Source organism: Dermacentor albipictus, chromosome 8 (assembly GCF_038994185.2).
Source record: "Dermacentor albipictus isolate Rhodes 1998 colony chromosome 8, USDA_Dalb.pri_finalv2, whole genome shotgun sequence".
NCBI lineage: Eukaryota > Metazoa > Arthropoda > Arachnida > Ixodida > Ixodidae > Dermacentor > Dermacentor albipictus.
The window spans coordinates 16,897,453-16,912,264 of record NC_091828.1 but is presented as its reverse complement, the minus strand read 5'-3'; positions in this window follow the sequence as shown (position 1 = coordinate 16,912,264).

Genomic DNA, 14,812 nt, shown 5'->3' with positions numbered 1-14,812 from the left:
CTAGCATATCGGCGAGGGTCTTATTCAGCCGCTCCGTAAGACCATTCGTCTGCGGGTGGTAGGCCGTTGTCCTCGTGTGCCTTGTCTGACTGTAGTTCAGAATGGCTTGGGTGAGCTCCGCTGTAAAGGCCGTTCCTCTGTCGGTGATGAGGACTTCTGGGGCACCATGTCGCAGCAGGATGTTTTCGACAAAGAATTTCGCCACTTCGGCTGCGCTACCTTTCGGCAGTGCTTTAGTTTCAGCGAAGCGGGTGAGGTAGTCCGTCGCCACGACGATCCATTTATTTCCGGTTGTTGACGTCGGAAAGGGTCCCTACAAGTCCATCCCGATCTGCTGGAATGGTCGGCAAGGAGGCTCGATTGGCTGTAGTAATCCGGCTGGCCTTGTCGGCGGTGTCTTGCGTCGCTGACAGTCTCGGCATGTTCTGACATAACGGGCGACGTCGGCGGTCAGGTGCGGCCAATAATACTTTTCTTGTATCCTTGATAGTGTCCGGGAAAATCCTAGGTGTCCAGCGGTCGGATCATCATGTAGGGCGTGCAATACTTCTGGACGAAGTCCTGACGGGACAACAAGAAGGTAGTTGGCGCGGACTGGGGAGAAGTTCTTCTTCACGAGTAGATTGTTTTGAAGCGTGAAGGAAGATAATCCGCGCTTAAATGCCCTGGGGACAACGTCGGTGTGCCCTTCCAAATATTCGACGAGGCCTTTTAGCTCCGCGTCTGCCCGTTGCTGTGCAGCGAAGTCTTCCGCGCTTATCATTCCGAGGAAGGCGTCGTCATTCTCGTCGTCTTGCGGCGGCGGGTCAATGGGGGCGCGTGATAGGCAATCGGCATCGGAGTGTTTTCGTCCGGACTTGTAGGTGACAGTGATGTCGTATTCTTGTAGTCTGAGGCTCCACCGCGCGAGTCGTCCTGAAGGATCCTTTATATTCGCTAGCCAACACAACGCGTGATGGTCACTGACGACTTTGAATGGCCTGCCATAAAGATAAGGGCGAAATTTAGCTGTAGCCCAAACGATGGCGAGGCATTCCTTTTCGGTCGTAGAATAGTTGCCTTCCGCTTTTGACAGCGACCGGCTAGCGTAAGCTATCACCTGTTCGACTCCGTTTCTCCTCTGGACTAGAACGGCACCGAGGCCTAGGCTACTGGCGTCAGTATGGATTTCTGTATCGGCGTACTCGTCGAAGTGCGCAAGTACCGGCGGCGACTGCATGCGTCGTTTGAGTTCTTCAAATGCGTCGGCCTGCGGTGTTTCCCACTTGAACTCGACATCACATTTCGTTAGATGTGTTAGCGGCTCCGCGATGCGTGAAAAGTCCTTGACAAAGCGCCTATAGTAGGCACACCTGCCAAGGAACCTACGCACTGCCTTCTTGTTGATAGGTTGCGGGAACTGTGCGATTGCAGCTGTCTTTTGCGGGTCTGGACGGACACCAGATTTGCTGATTACGTGGCCTAGGAACAGAAGCTCATCGTAAGCGAAGCGGCATTTTTCCTGCTTCAGAGTAAGCCCTGACGACTTGATGGCTTCAAGTACTGTCGCAAGCCGCTTGAGGTGATCGTCGAAATTCCCGGCGAAGCTAGACGACGACGTCATCCAAGTAAACGAGACAGGTCTGCCACTTCAGTCCTGCTAATACTGTGTCCATGACGCGCTGGAACGTTGCAGGTGCCGAACACAGTCCGAATGGCATAACCTTGAACTCGTAGAGGCCGTCTGGCGTGATGAAGGCGGTCTTTTCGCGATCCCTTTCGTCGACCTCTATTTGCCAGTAGCCAGACTTGAGGTCCATCGATGAGAAGTATTTAGCATTGCAGAGCCGATCCAATGCGTCGTCTATCCGTGGGAGGGGGTATGCGTCTTTCTTCGTGATTTTGTTCAATCGACGATAATCGACGCAGAAACGTAGGGTTCCGTCCTTTTTCTTCACTAAAACAACTGGAGACGCCCACGGGCTTTTCGACGGCTGGATGATGTCGTCGTGCAGCATTTCGTCGACTTGGTGTCTTATAGCTTAGCGTTCTCGCGTCGAAACTCGGTAAGGGCTCTGGCGGAGTGGTCGAGCGCACTCTTCTGTTATTATGCGATGCTTTGCGACTGGGGTTTGTCGAATCCTCGATGACGTCGAAAAGCAGTCTTTGTATCGTCGAAGCAGACTTCTGAGCTGTTGCTTCTTAATCACGGGGAGACTTGGATTTATGTCGAAGTCTGGCTCGGGAACTGCGGTCGTCGGGGTAGATGCAACAGAATCCGAGAGGACAAACGCATCGCTGGTTTCCTGAAATTCCTCGATGTATGCGATCGTCGTGCCCTTGTTGATGTGCTTGAATTCCTGGCTGAAGTTTGTCAGCAACACCTTCGTGTTTCCTCCGTGCAGTCAAGCGATCCCTCTTGCGACGCAAATTTCACGGTCGAGCAGTAGACGTTGGTCGCCTTCGATGACGCCTTCTACGTCAACGGGTGTTTCGGGGCCGACCGAAATGACAATGCTGGAGCGAGGTGGGATGCTCACTTGATCTTCGAGCACCCTCAAGGCGTGGTGACTACGAGGGCTCTCCGGCGGTATCGCTTGATCTTCCGACAGCGTTATTGAGTTCGACTTCAGGTCGATGATTGCGCCGTGTTGGTTCAGGAAGTCCATGCCGAGTATGACGTCTCGTGAACACTGTTGGAGGATAACGAAGGTGGCAGGGTAAGTCCGGTCATGAACGGTAATTCTTGCCGTGCAGACTCCAGACGGCGTGATGAGGTGTCCTCCAGCGGTTCGAATTTGAGGGCCTTCCCACGTAGTCTTAACTTTCTTCAACTGGGCGGCGATGTGTCCACTCATGACGGAGTAATCAGCCCCTGTGTTGACTAAGGCAGTGACTGCGTGTCCGTCGAGAAGCACGTCGAGGTCGGTGGTTCTTTGTCTGGCGTTGCAGTTAGGTCGTGGCGTCGGATCACGGCTGCGTCGTGTTGAACTGAAGTTGGAACGTCGCGTCGTCAAGTCGTCGTTCGTCGGTGTAGTCTTGCCTTCCTGACTTCGTCGGGACGGCGGCGTGTCGTTGTTATGTCGTCGAGATCGTTTCGTCGTCGTCTTCGTCGGCGGCGGAGGATCTTCGTCAGTTCGACGAACAGCAACCGCACCTCCATCGGTTGCTGCTTTTAGTTTTCCGGATATGGGCTCGCTGACCGGCCCCGGGCTGGGCCAGTGTATGGTCGGCGCTGCGGCGACAGGTAGCGGCCTGGTGATGGCGAACGGGACGGCCGTCGAGGGCTACACTGAGTAGCGGCGAGGTAATCGGCGATGTCACGTGGGCGCTCGCCAAGCTGTGGACGCGGCGCGTTGACGGCGAAACCTCGCAGTCCCATCTCCCGGTACGGACATCGTCGGTAGACGTGACCCGCTTCTCCGCAGTGGTAGCAGAGCGGGCGGTGGTCAGGAGCACGCCAGATGTCCGTCTTCCTCGCGTAGGTGCGCTGGGCGACGGGTGGTCGTGCTGGCGGCGGCGGCGGCGGACGACGAAACTGTGGCGTGACAGGGCCCTGGCGTGGTCGCGGAGGGGGTCCTTGACGGCGTGCGACGGCGGCGTAGGTCATCGCTTGCGGCTCACGCTGCGGCGATTCAGGGGCTACTCCAAGTTGTTGTTGGAGTTCCTCACGCACGGCGTCGGCAATCGAAGCCACTTGAGGCTGTGATGATGGGAACAGCTTTTGTAGCTCCTCCCGCACGACAGCTCGGATAGTCTCGCGTAGGTCGTCGGCGGCCAGTGACTGAACTCCGGCGATGTTTGTCGAGGTCGCGCGGCGGTCGAATTGCCGGTTTCGCATCTCGAGTGTCTTCTCGATGCTGGTGGCCTCGTGAAGAAACTCGTCGACGGTCTTCGGTGGGCTTCGTACCATTCCGGCAAAAAGTTCCTCCTTCACACCACGCATCAGCAGGCGCACTTTCTTCTCCTCGGGCATTTCAGGGTCGGCGTGGCGGAAGAGACGGCTCATTTCTTCCGTGTAGATCGCGGTCGTCTCATTAGGTAGCTGCACCCGGGTTTCCAATAGCGCTTGGGCTCGTTCTCGGCGTACGACGCTTGCGAATGTCTTCAGGAAGCTGCTTCGGAAAAGTTCCCAGGTCGTTAGGGTGGCTTCTCGGTTCTCGAACCACGTCCTGGCCGCGTCTTCCAATGCGAAGAAGACATATCGCAGTTTGTCGTCGCTGTTCCAGTTGTTAAACGTTGCGACTCTCTCGTACGTCTCAAGCCAGCCTTCCGGGTCCTGGAAAGTTGAACCACGGAACGTCGGAGGCTCCCTGGGGTGCTGTAGCACGATGGGCGATGCTGGGGCTGCCATTGGGGTGGACTTGGTGGCAATCTTTCTGGTCGTCTCAGGCAAAAGTCCGTGCTCCGGGGGCAGTTGTTGAAGACGGCGGCTTGCTCGATGGTCCGGGACTGCGTTGGTGTTGTCTTTGCGTTCCGGGCTTGGATCACGGCCTGTCGGGGGCGTCCGGTACATGGACCAAAAGCACCTCCACCAGATGTCACGTGGTGGTGACGTTAAGAACACAGTAGCAATACTGTGATAGACAAAACTAACTTTTATTGGGCGAACCTGTGCCCACAAAACAGGCTACACTTATAGCACAACGATAGCGGCGAACACGGTCGGCGATCGTCGAAAATCTGATCAGCGGTTCAAGCGCGTCGGCTTTTATACACAATCGTCGAATGTTCCAGACTAATCGTTGGCACCCGCGTGCCTTCCATAAAGTTCTACATCATTCGCGTCAGGCGAATAAATCAGATAACACAACGTTCGGCAACAACAGACTGCGGATAGAAGCATCGATAACTTTCCAGAAACTTCGGATAGATTCAAGCGCGTCCCGCGCTGTGCGATACGATTTCTTAGGCGGTGAAACCTGGTCGCCCGATAAATATAAATACACGTGTCAATAAATCGAAGCAAAAACGTTGCAACGGACGCAGCTGTTGAAGATGGTACGGCCGCCGTTTCCGCGTAACTGGTCAGATGGTCTACACATACACATCGGTTGTCGTTAGATGATCGGGGAAATGGGCCCAGAAGATCGATACCCACTTGTTCAAATGGCAGGCGAGGCGGCAGCAGAGGTTGGAGAAGACCTGGTGGAGCGGTCGTAGGGCGCTTGCAGCGTTGACATTGTTCGCAAGTGGCGACGTAGTGCTTGACTGTGTCCCGCATTTTGGGCCAGTAAAAACGCTCCTGTGTCCGGTTCAAAGTTCTGATGAATCCTAGATGGCCAGAGGTCACATCGTCGTGCATGGCTCTCAGTATGTCCGTTCGCAGACTCTGCCGCACCACCAGAAGGAAGCGTGCACCTTTAGCTGAATAATTGGTCTTGTAAAGCAGGCCGTCGCGGACACAAAATCGACCGGTGGCTCCAGGACGCGATGCGGCTACAAATAGAGGTTCCAAACTAATATCACTTTCCTGCTCTGCTTTGAAAGTCGTCGAGTCTGGGGATGTAGAAGAAATGGGAGCAAAACAGTCATCAAGATTGTCTGCGTCACACTCCGTTGTCGTCAGAGGAAGGCGGGAGAGACAGTCCGCATCTGCGTGGCGACGCCCGGACTTGTAGGAAATAACGAAGTCGTACTCCTGCAGTCGAAGAGCCCAACGTGCCAGTCGTCCACTCGGGTCACGGAGATTCACCAACCAGCATAACGCGTGGTGGTCAGTAACGATAGTGAACGGGCGTCCGTAGATATAGGGCCGAAATTTGTGGACAGCGAAAACAGCTGCCAAGCATTCTTGCTCGGTCACAGTGTAACTGCGTTCCGCCTTAGTCAAAGAGCGACTAGCATAAGCCACAACGTGTTCAGCTCCGTCATGACGTTGCACTAGTACGGCACCGATGCCGATGCCACTGGCATCACCGTGCACTTCCGTAGGTGCGGATGCATCGAAGTGACGCAGTATGGGCCCTGACGTTAGCAGAAATTTTAGCTGGCGGAACGCGTCGTCGCAAGCCGATGTCCAGTTGAAAGGGACGGCTTTTTGGAGAAGACATGTTAGGGGGTACACCACGTCAGCGAATCTTGGGACGAAGCGCCGAAAATACGAGCACAGGCCCAAGAAACTCCTCAACTCCCGCACTGACTTCGGTGCTTCGAAGGAGCTGACTGCCTCAATCTTCCGTGGATCTGGCCTCACACCGTTTTTGTCGACCCGATGCCCAAGGATCAACGTCTCCGTTTCCCCGAAATGACATTTCTTGGAATTTAGGATCAAGCCGGCTTGTTTGACACAATCCAGAACAAGACTGAGACGGTGGTTATGCTCACTCAATGTGCTGCCAAAAATCACCACATCATCGAGATAGCACAAACAAATTTCCCATTTAAGTCCTCGGAGGATAGTATCCATGAATCGTTAGAATGTTGCTGGCGCGTTACAAAGGCCGAACGGCATAACGTTAAATTCATAAAGACCATCTGGTGTCACGAAGGCCGTTTTCTCCTTATCGTCTGGGTGCATGGGTATCTGCCAATACCCTGATCGCAAATCCAGTGATGAAAAGTAGGCAGCGGAATGTAAACAATCGATGACATCATCAATTCTAGGAAGTGGATACACATCCTTTTTGGTGACTGCATTCAGTTTCCTGTAATCGACGCAAAACCGCCACGATCCATCCTTCTTCTTTACTAAGATTACTGGTGCTGCCCACGGACTAGAGGTCTTGAACAACACTTTTCCGCAGCATGTCTTTCACCTGTTCAGCAATAACTGTCCTCTCTGTTGCAGAAACGCGGTAAGGCTTTTGCCGAATGGGGTGCGCAGATCCGGTGTCGATTCTGTGGCGAGCACGGGAACGAGGGAGTGAAGCCTGCTTGTCGCCTTGTGCGAAATCGAATACAGAAAGATGTGCCCACAAAACGTCTGCGAGAGCATGTCCCTCATGTGAGGGCAGCGCCTTGTTGATCATCCATAGGATCTGCTCTTCAGAAGTGCTTTGGTGAGGATCGCTAGTACGAGACTGCTCCGCCTCGCTCAGAACTGTAATGGAGCTGTAAGTAATCTCGTCAAATTCAGCGAGCTTCATATCACGCGGAAGAACAGCAGGGACGCAAGAACAATTGAGAGCCCACAGATTTGAGACGTCATTCACTACTCTCACGACAGAGCGTGGTACGAGTATATCTTTCTTTGCGCAGCTCGACGTAAGTGGCTGGACTTGCGCGTCAAACGATGAAAGGTCGGCAGCAGCGAAGTTGACAGGGACACGTGACAGCGACCAAGGCGGTACCAGCAAATCCTTCGAAACAACACAATAGCTTTTCACTGGTAAGGATGTGTCGGCAAGGGTGGCGAGAAGCGCGCTATTCAAAGTAATTTCGCCTGTGCCACATTTAACAGATGCACCACAATCCTGAAGAAAGTCAATCCCGAGAATTACGTCATGGGTGCACCGCGGTAATACGAGAAATTCTGTTTTAAGGTCTTCTCCTCCGAACAAAACACTTGCAACACAAATACCAAGGGGAACTAGGCACTCTCCACTGACACCACGAAACGTCACATCACCATTCCACGGGAACATAACTTTCCGACCCAGCCTCTCCTTGAAAGTCACACTCATGACGGAAACGGTAGCACCAGTATCCACTAATGCTGTTGCAGGTATACTATCAATTAACACACGCACTTTGTTCTTCACCATCATAATAGGCAGAGGAGTATTTCGCAGAGACGCAGACTGTCCGCCGACCTTACCTCCATCGGTCGCGCCGGCTAGTTTCCCGACGGCGGTGGTGACGCAGCACGTCGCCGTGGTGACGGTGAACGGCGTTGGCGACTGGTTGGGGGCGTCAGGCTGCGGTCCGAAGCTGGCGAGCCACTCCTTCTACTATATTGACGGAAGGTATTCCGGGGTGGCGCGCCTGTGGTGTTTGCACCATCCGGGTCTGTCGGCCAACGGTCGTCATAACTGTCACGTTCAAAATTAGGCCAAGTTGGTGGTGGGCCATATCTTGTCTGTCGGCGCCGGCGACAAAAACGAGCAATGTGTCCTGAGGCGCCACAGCTGTAACACACAGGCGATGCGCGACCGACGTTGTAAGCCTCGGGGTGAACCCTGGGACGCTGCGAAAAATAAATGCGATCTTCCGAATTCCGATTCGTGGTGGTAGCTCGACGAGTTCGTTGATCGTGCGTCACGTCGTCGGGAAAGGTATGTCGGTGCTGTCGCAGCTGATCGACTCGACACTCTGCAACGCCTGGCATGGCAGACAATGCGGGCACAGCAGATGCATGTTCTTGAGGTTGGTTGGGAGCCCGCCCAAGCTGTTCGACATCGGCCCCTTTGGTGTGTCTTTCAAGTTCTTCGCGAACAATTTGCCTTATAGTTGCCGCGAGGTCAAATTGAAAACTGTAGTTGTCATTGTCTTCAACGCTTGCCACCGTTGCGACATTTGCTAACCTGCCGAACTTAGGGGTGATACGGCGCAGCTTCAAGGCCTCAAATGTGCGGCAATGCTTGATGAGGTCGGCGATAGAGGCGAGACTCTCCTTGCCGATTAAATAATTGTACACATCCTCGGCTATGCCTTTGAGAAGGTGTCCAACCTTGTCCTCTTCGGACATTCGAGGATTGACCGTTCTGCAAAGCTTCAGGATTGCCTCAATGTACGTGGTACAGGTCTCACCTGGGACTTGAGCGCGCTGCAGCAATGTCTGCTCCGCCCGCTTCCTCTTCGTGGTGGAATCGCCGAAGCACTCGGTAAGGTGAGTAACGAAGCTGTCCCACGTTGTGCAGATATCTTCATGGTTCTCGAACCACACTAGCGCAGTGTCTGTGAGGAATAGAACCACATTGTCGAGCTGAGCCGTGGAATTCCAGCCGTTGTACTTGCTCACACGCTTGTAGTGGGTGAGCCATTCCTCCACGTCCTCGCCGAATTTTCCTGAGAAAGGGCGGGGCTCCATCTGATGCATCCAGGCGCCAGTTGTTTGCACTGGAGCTGCCAGAGAAGGCTGTTGATCACCGCTGTGGGACATCGGGATCTCAAGTGGTGTTGGGGGCAGTCGAGCGAGGCGTCGGCTCCGGCGTGGTACTTGCTGCACCAGCTCCGTCGTCTTGGTCGAAGTACCCAGCACCTCCACCACAAAACTGTTACGGTTAATGTTAAACCGGCTTTATTTAAGGGACGAGATTGATGGTCAAGTCAAGATGGCGTCCCGAGGCTGCACACGCTAACGTCTTCTTCCTCTTCTGCTCGCCCGGCTCATGCCGTAGCAATATGAAGTTTCACAGCTGTTGGTAAGTGGAACTTGAATTTCGCCAGAATTCCTACTGCCTTTGCAATTTGCGTGGCAACGTGGTTAACATGGATGTCCCAAGACATATGCTTTAGGAAAATTACACCAAGTGACTTTACTGAGTCAACAATTTCTATACGTGAATTCCCTAAGATTATATTCAAAGTGGGTGTTGCAGGGGACTGTCGAGGTGTGAAGACATTAGCTTTTGTTTTATTTATGTTAATTTCAAGCGAATTTATTATGCTCCACTTGTGTAAATCGCGGAGAGCTCCATTAATTTTACTTTCAAGAGTTCCATAATGATGACTGTGAAGAAAAATTGTGTCATCTGCATAAGTTATGTACTCTGCGCCGTGGTTACCTTGTGTAATGTCATTGATATAGAAATGGAATAGAAGCGGTCCAAGTATGCTCCCTTGGGGAACACCTGAGGTAACTGCTTTGCATGTAGATAAATTTCCCTGAATACAAACACATTGCATTCTATGTTGCAGGTAGGATGTTATAAGCGCGAGCGGTGTGCCTCTAATTCCGTATACTTCTAGTTTTTTAGTTAGTGTTAAGTGGTTTAGACGGTCGAACGCCTTTGAGAAATCGATATATATATACCAGCTATCAGGCGTTTTTCATCGAATGCTTTCAGAATGATTTCTTTTTGCATGACAAGGGCAAGTTCTGTGGACCTGCCTTTTCTGAATCCAAATTGGGTGGGGCTAATCAAATTGTATTTGTTGGCAAACCCAATTATTCTAGCGTACATTATTTTTTCTAAACCATTGGAGAACACGGGTAGTATAGATATCGGCCTGTAATTTGATAAGTTGTTTCTTTCTCCGCCCTTGAATATCGTAATAACTTTTGCTATTTGAATTTTCTTTGGAAGAACACCTGTCGAGAGAGCTAGATTATAAATATGCGTGAGCTGTGTCAATATGATGTCAAGAACGTAGTTTACTGGCCTGATTTGAATGTTGTCGATATCAGACGTTAAGCTGTTCTTGAGAGATTTGTACACGTTATTTATTTCACTCTCAGTTGTGGGATTCATATATATGCTTGTAGAAGTTCTCGAGATCCCATTTACTGCCTCCGGAGAATGAGAGCTAGTGGCTAGATTTGTGAAGTAGTGATTAAATGCTTCTGCTAATTCAGCTCCTTGTTTAAGTTGATTGTTCCACGTTATTTCCCCAACCTCTGCATTTTTTGGTACCCGATTTAGCATCTCATTAATATTCCTCCACATTAAGTCCAATTTCTGTTTTCTCCCGATATCGAAGTAACTGTAGAGATAGTTTCGCTTTGTATTCCGTAATAAGGCATTAGTTTTGTTTCTGTGTGTCCGAAATATGTCCCAGTAATGAGTGTTACGCGTTTGGAGGAACCTGTTAACAAGCTTATCTTTCTTTTTAACCATTTTAAGGCATTCCTTATTTATCCAAGGCTTGCGCGCTTTTTTACTTTTCTTGCGAACGATATATGGAAATGACTTCATGTACGCATCAAGAAATAGGCGCAAGAATTCGTCATATGCATCGTCAGATGTATGAGACATGTATACGGCATCCCATTTTATTTTGATAAGGTGATTGCGAAAGTTCTGCAATGTTTTTTCGCAAATGTCTAGAATTTTCTTGGTTTGTGGAAGTGGCGTACGGTCTCTATTAAGCACTTTTGCCAATAAAAAGATAGGTAAGTGGTCGCTAATGCTTGATGCCAATACACCACCAATAACTTTGTGCTCTGGTAGGTTTGTTATAAATAGGTCAATTGATGTATTCGTTGTGTTTGTCACTCGTGTAAAATCTCTAATTACATTAGTTGAACAGTACGAAGATAGCATTGTCTGTAACTTGTTTTGAGCATTTGAGTAATTCAGCATGTCGATGTTAAAATCCCACCCCCCCAGTATTAGTACCAGGTCGTTTTCACTTGCATAATTCAATAAACCTTCCAAATACACAGTGAATAAATCCACAATTCCATGTGGAGGGCGGTACATAACAGCTACAATATCTTTCTGTGATACAATAGCAACACACTCTGCATCAGGTGTTATAAATGAAAATTCAGGAAGTAGGTCACAAGTAATGCACTTCTTGATATTCAGTAACACTCCTCCACCACGTTTATCTTGGCGGTTTAGACGAAAAGTCTGATAATTATCAATCTGTATGGCATCGCAGTCCGAATTAAACCACGTTTCGGTCAGCATAATTATGTCGAATTTAAAGCAAAATTGGTCCAGGAAGACGTTTAGCAAGTCGTGTTTATGGTAGGCAGATCTGATGTTTAGGTGGAAGCATGTTAGTCCAATATCGTTGTCGGAAACTGCAAGACTGCTAACGTCTTCGGGTTGCAATGCCATGATGAATAGGAGTGATCTTCAATAGCCTGACGCCATTCACCTAAACTATTTTTCCGATGTCACTTTCAGTGTTTACGCGAATCACTGCGGACTGCTCATCCTTTCGAGCAAAAATCTTACCATCTCTTGTCCATACGAATTTCCATTCGCATGCCTTTTTCTTACTGATTGCCATTCCAAGCAATTTCTTGAGAGTAGGGCAGAGATGCTCATTAACAAATATTGGCTTATTGCTTGAGCGACCAATGTCATTTTCCGAGAGCCTAGTTTTTCTTGCTTTAAGCAGAAAGGCGTCACGCTTTGAGCGATTCTTAAATTGCACTATTATGTTTGAACAAGAATCATTCCTGGTTTTCACTCTGTGGCAAACATCAATGTCGCTCACGGTTACTGGTTCATTCAGAGCTGTACCCACTTGATTCAGTATTTCATGCAGATTCTCATTCCTACCTTCCTCTATCCCCTTGATTTCGACATTGCGGTTCCTAGAGTATTGCTTACTATTTGTGATTCTTGATTCATGATCTGCAAGCTTTTTCACAGTCTTATCACATTCATCTTTGAGCTTTAGGTTCTCTTTTTTCAGAGCTTCATTCTCTTTTTGCAGCATATCGTTTTTCACTTTGCTTTCTTCAAATTTTAGACTTAGGAACTCAAGACTTTCCGTGACTTCTCTCAACTCCTTCCTCAGATCACGTTCCATTTTAGATTTGAATTCTTTCATTTCTTTCCTGATATCTTCTTCGAAACAAGTAGACATAATTAGACAGGGTACCAAACGAACAGTGGACAATTATGGAAGCGGGAAGCAGAAAAAAAAGGGGGAAAAAAGAAAAAGAAAAACTAAAACAACAAAAGAAAGTATATATGGGAGTGATATCCAACCTGCGGCGACAAGAAAGACGTTTCAGGCGTGCTCTTCGCTGCCCCCGCTGCTGCCAAGTGGTCCGGCGCACGATGATGTCCGGTTTATATAGGCTTCGATGGCCCCTGGTGGCGGTAGAGTGGCGCAGATTCCAGAAGATACTGTTGCCACACCCCCAACGTAGGCACGTGGATCCGAGGCAAGCAGCAGATGTGGCTTGCTTGATGGGCTTATCTGTGGCGACAAGAAAGACGTTTCTGGCGTGCTCTTCGCTGCCCCCGCTGCTGCCAAGTGGTCCGGCGCACGATGATGTCCGGTTTATATAGGCTTCGATGGCCCCTGGTGGCGGTACAGTGGCGCAGATTCCAGAAGATACTGTTGCCACACCCCCAACGTAGGCACGTGGATCCGAGGCAAGCAGCAGATGTGGCTTGTTTGATGGGCTTATCTGCGGCGACAAGAAAGACGTTTCTGGCGTGCTCTTCGCTGCCCCCGCTGCTGCCAAGTGGTCCGGCGCACGATGATGTCCGGTTTATATAGGCTTCGATGGCCCCTGGTGGCGGTACAGTGGCGCAGATTCCAGAAGATACTGTTGCCACACCCCCAACGTAGGCACGTGGATCCGAGGCAAGCAGCAGATGTGGCTTGCTTGATGGGCTTATCTGTGGCGTCAAGACGTTTCTGGCGTGCTCTTCGCTGCCCCCGCTGCTGCCAAGTGGTCCGGCGCATGATGATGTCCGGTTTATATAGGCTTCGATGGCCCCTGGTGGCGGTACAGTGGCGCAGATTCCAGAAGATACTGTTGCCACACCCCCAACGTAGGCACGTGGATACGAGGCAAGCAGCAGATGTGGCTTGTTTGATGGGCTTATCTGCGGCGACAAGAAAGACGTTTCAGGCGTGCTCTTCGCTATCCCCGCTGCTGCCAAGTGGTCCGGCGCACGATGATGTCCGGTTTATATAGGCTTCGATGGCCCCTGGTGGCGGTACAGTGGCGCAGATTCCAGAAGATACTGTTGCCACACCCCCAACGTAGGCACGTGGATCCGAGGCAAGCAGCAGATGTGGCTTGCTTGATGGGCTTATCTGCGGCGACAAGAAAGACGTTTCTGGCGTGCTCTTCGCTGCCCCCGCTGCTGCCAAGTGGTCCGGCGCACGATGATGTCCGGTTTATATAGGCTTCGATGGCCCCTGGTGGCGGTACAGTGGCGCAGATTCCAGAAGATACTGTTGCCACACCCCCAACGTAGGCACGTGGATCCGAGGCAAGCAGCAGATGTGGCTTGCTTAATGGGCTTATCTTTGGCGACAAGAAAGACGTTTCTGGCGTGCTCTTCGCTGCCCCCGCTGCTGCCAAGTGGTCCGGCGCACGATGATGTCCGGTTTATATAGGCTTCGATGGCCCCTGGTGGCGGTACAGTGGCGCAGATTCCAGAAGATACTGTTGCCACACCCCCAACGTAGGCACGTGGATCCGAGGCAAGCAGCAGATGTGGCTTGTTTGATGGGCTTATCTGCGGCGACAAGAAAGACGTTTCAGGCGTGCTCTTCGCTATCCCCGCTGCTGCCAAGTGGTCCGGCGCACGATGATGTCCGGTTTATATAGGCTTCGATGGCCCCTGGTGGCGGTACAGTGGCGCAGATTCCAGAAGATACTGTTGCCACACCCCCAACGTAGGCACGTGGATCCGAGGCAAGCAGCAGATGTGGCTTGCTTGATGGGCTTATCTGCGGCGACAAGAAAGACGTTTCTGGCGTGCTCTTCGCTGCCCCCGCTGCTGCCAAGTGGTCCGGCGCACGATGATGTCCGGTTTATATAGGCTTCGATGGCCCCTGGTGGCGGTACAGTGGCGCAGATTCCAGAAGATACTGTTGCCACACCCCCAACGTAGGCACGTGGATCCGAGGCAAGCAGCAGATGTGGCTTGTTTGATGGGCTTATCTGCGGAGACAAGAAAGACGTTTTAGGTGTGCTCTTCGCTATCCCCGCTGCTGCCAAGTGGTCCGGCGCACGATGATGTCCGGTTTATATAGGCTTCGATGGCCCCTGGTGGCGGTACAGTGGCGCAGATTCCAGAAGATACTGTTGCCACACCCCCAACGTAGGCACGTGGATCCGAGGCAAGTAGCAGATGTGGCTTGCTTGATGGGCTTATCTGCGGCGACAAGACGTTTCTGGCGTGCTCTTCGCTGCCCCCGCTGCTGCCAAGTGGTCCGGCGCACGATGATGTCCGGTTTATATAGGCTTCGATGGCCCCTGGTGGCGGTACAGTGGCGCAGATTCCAGAAGATACTG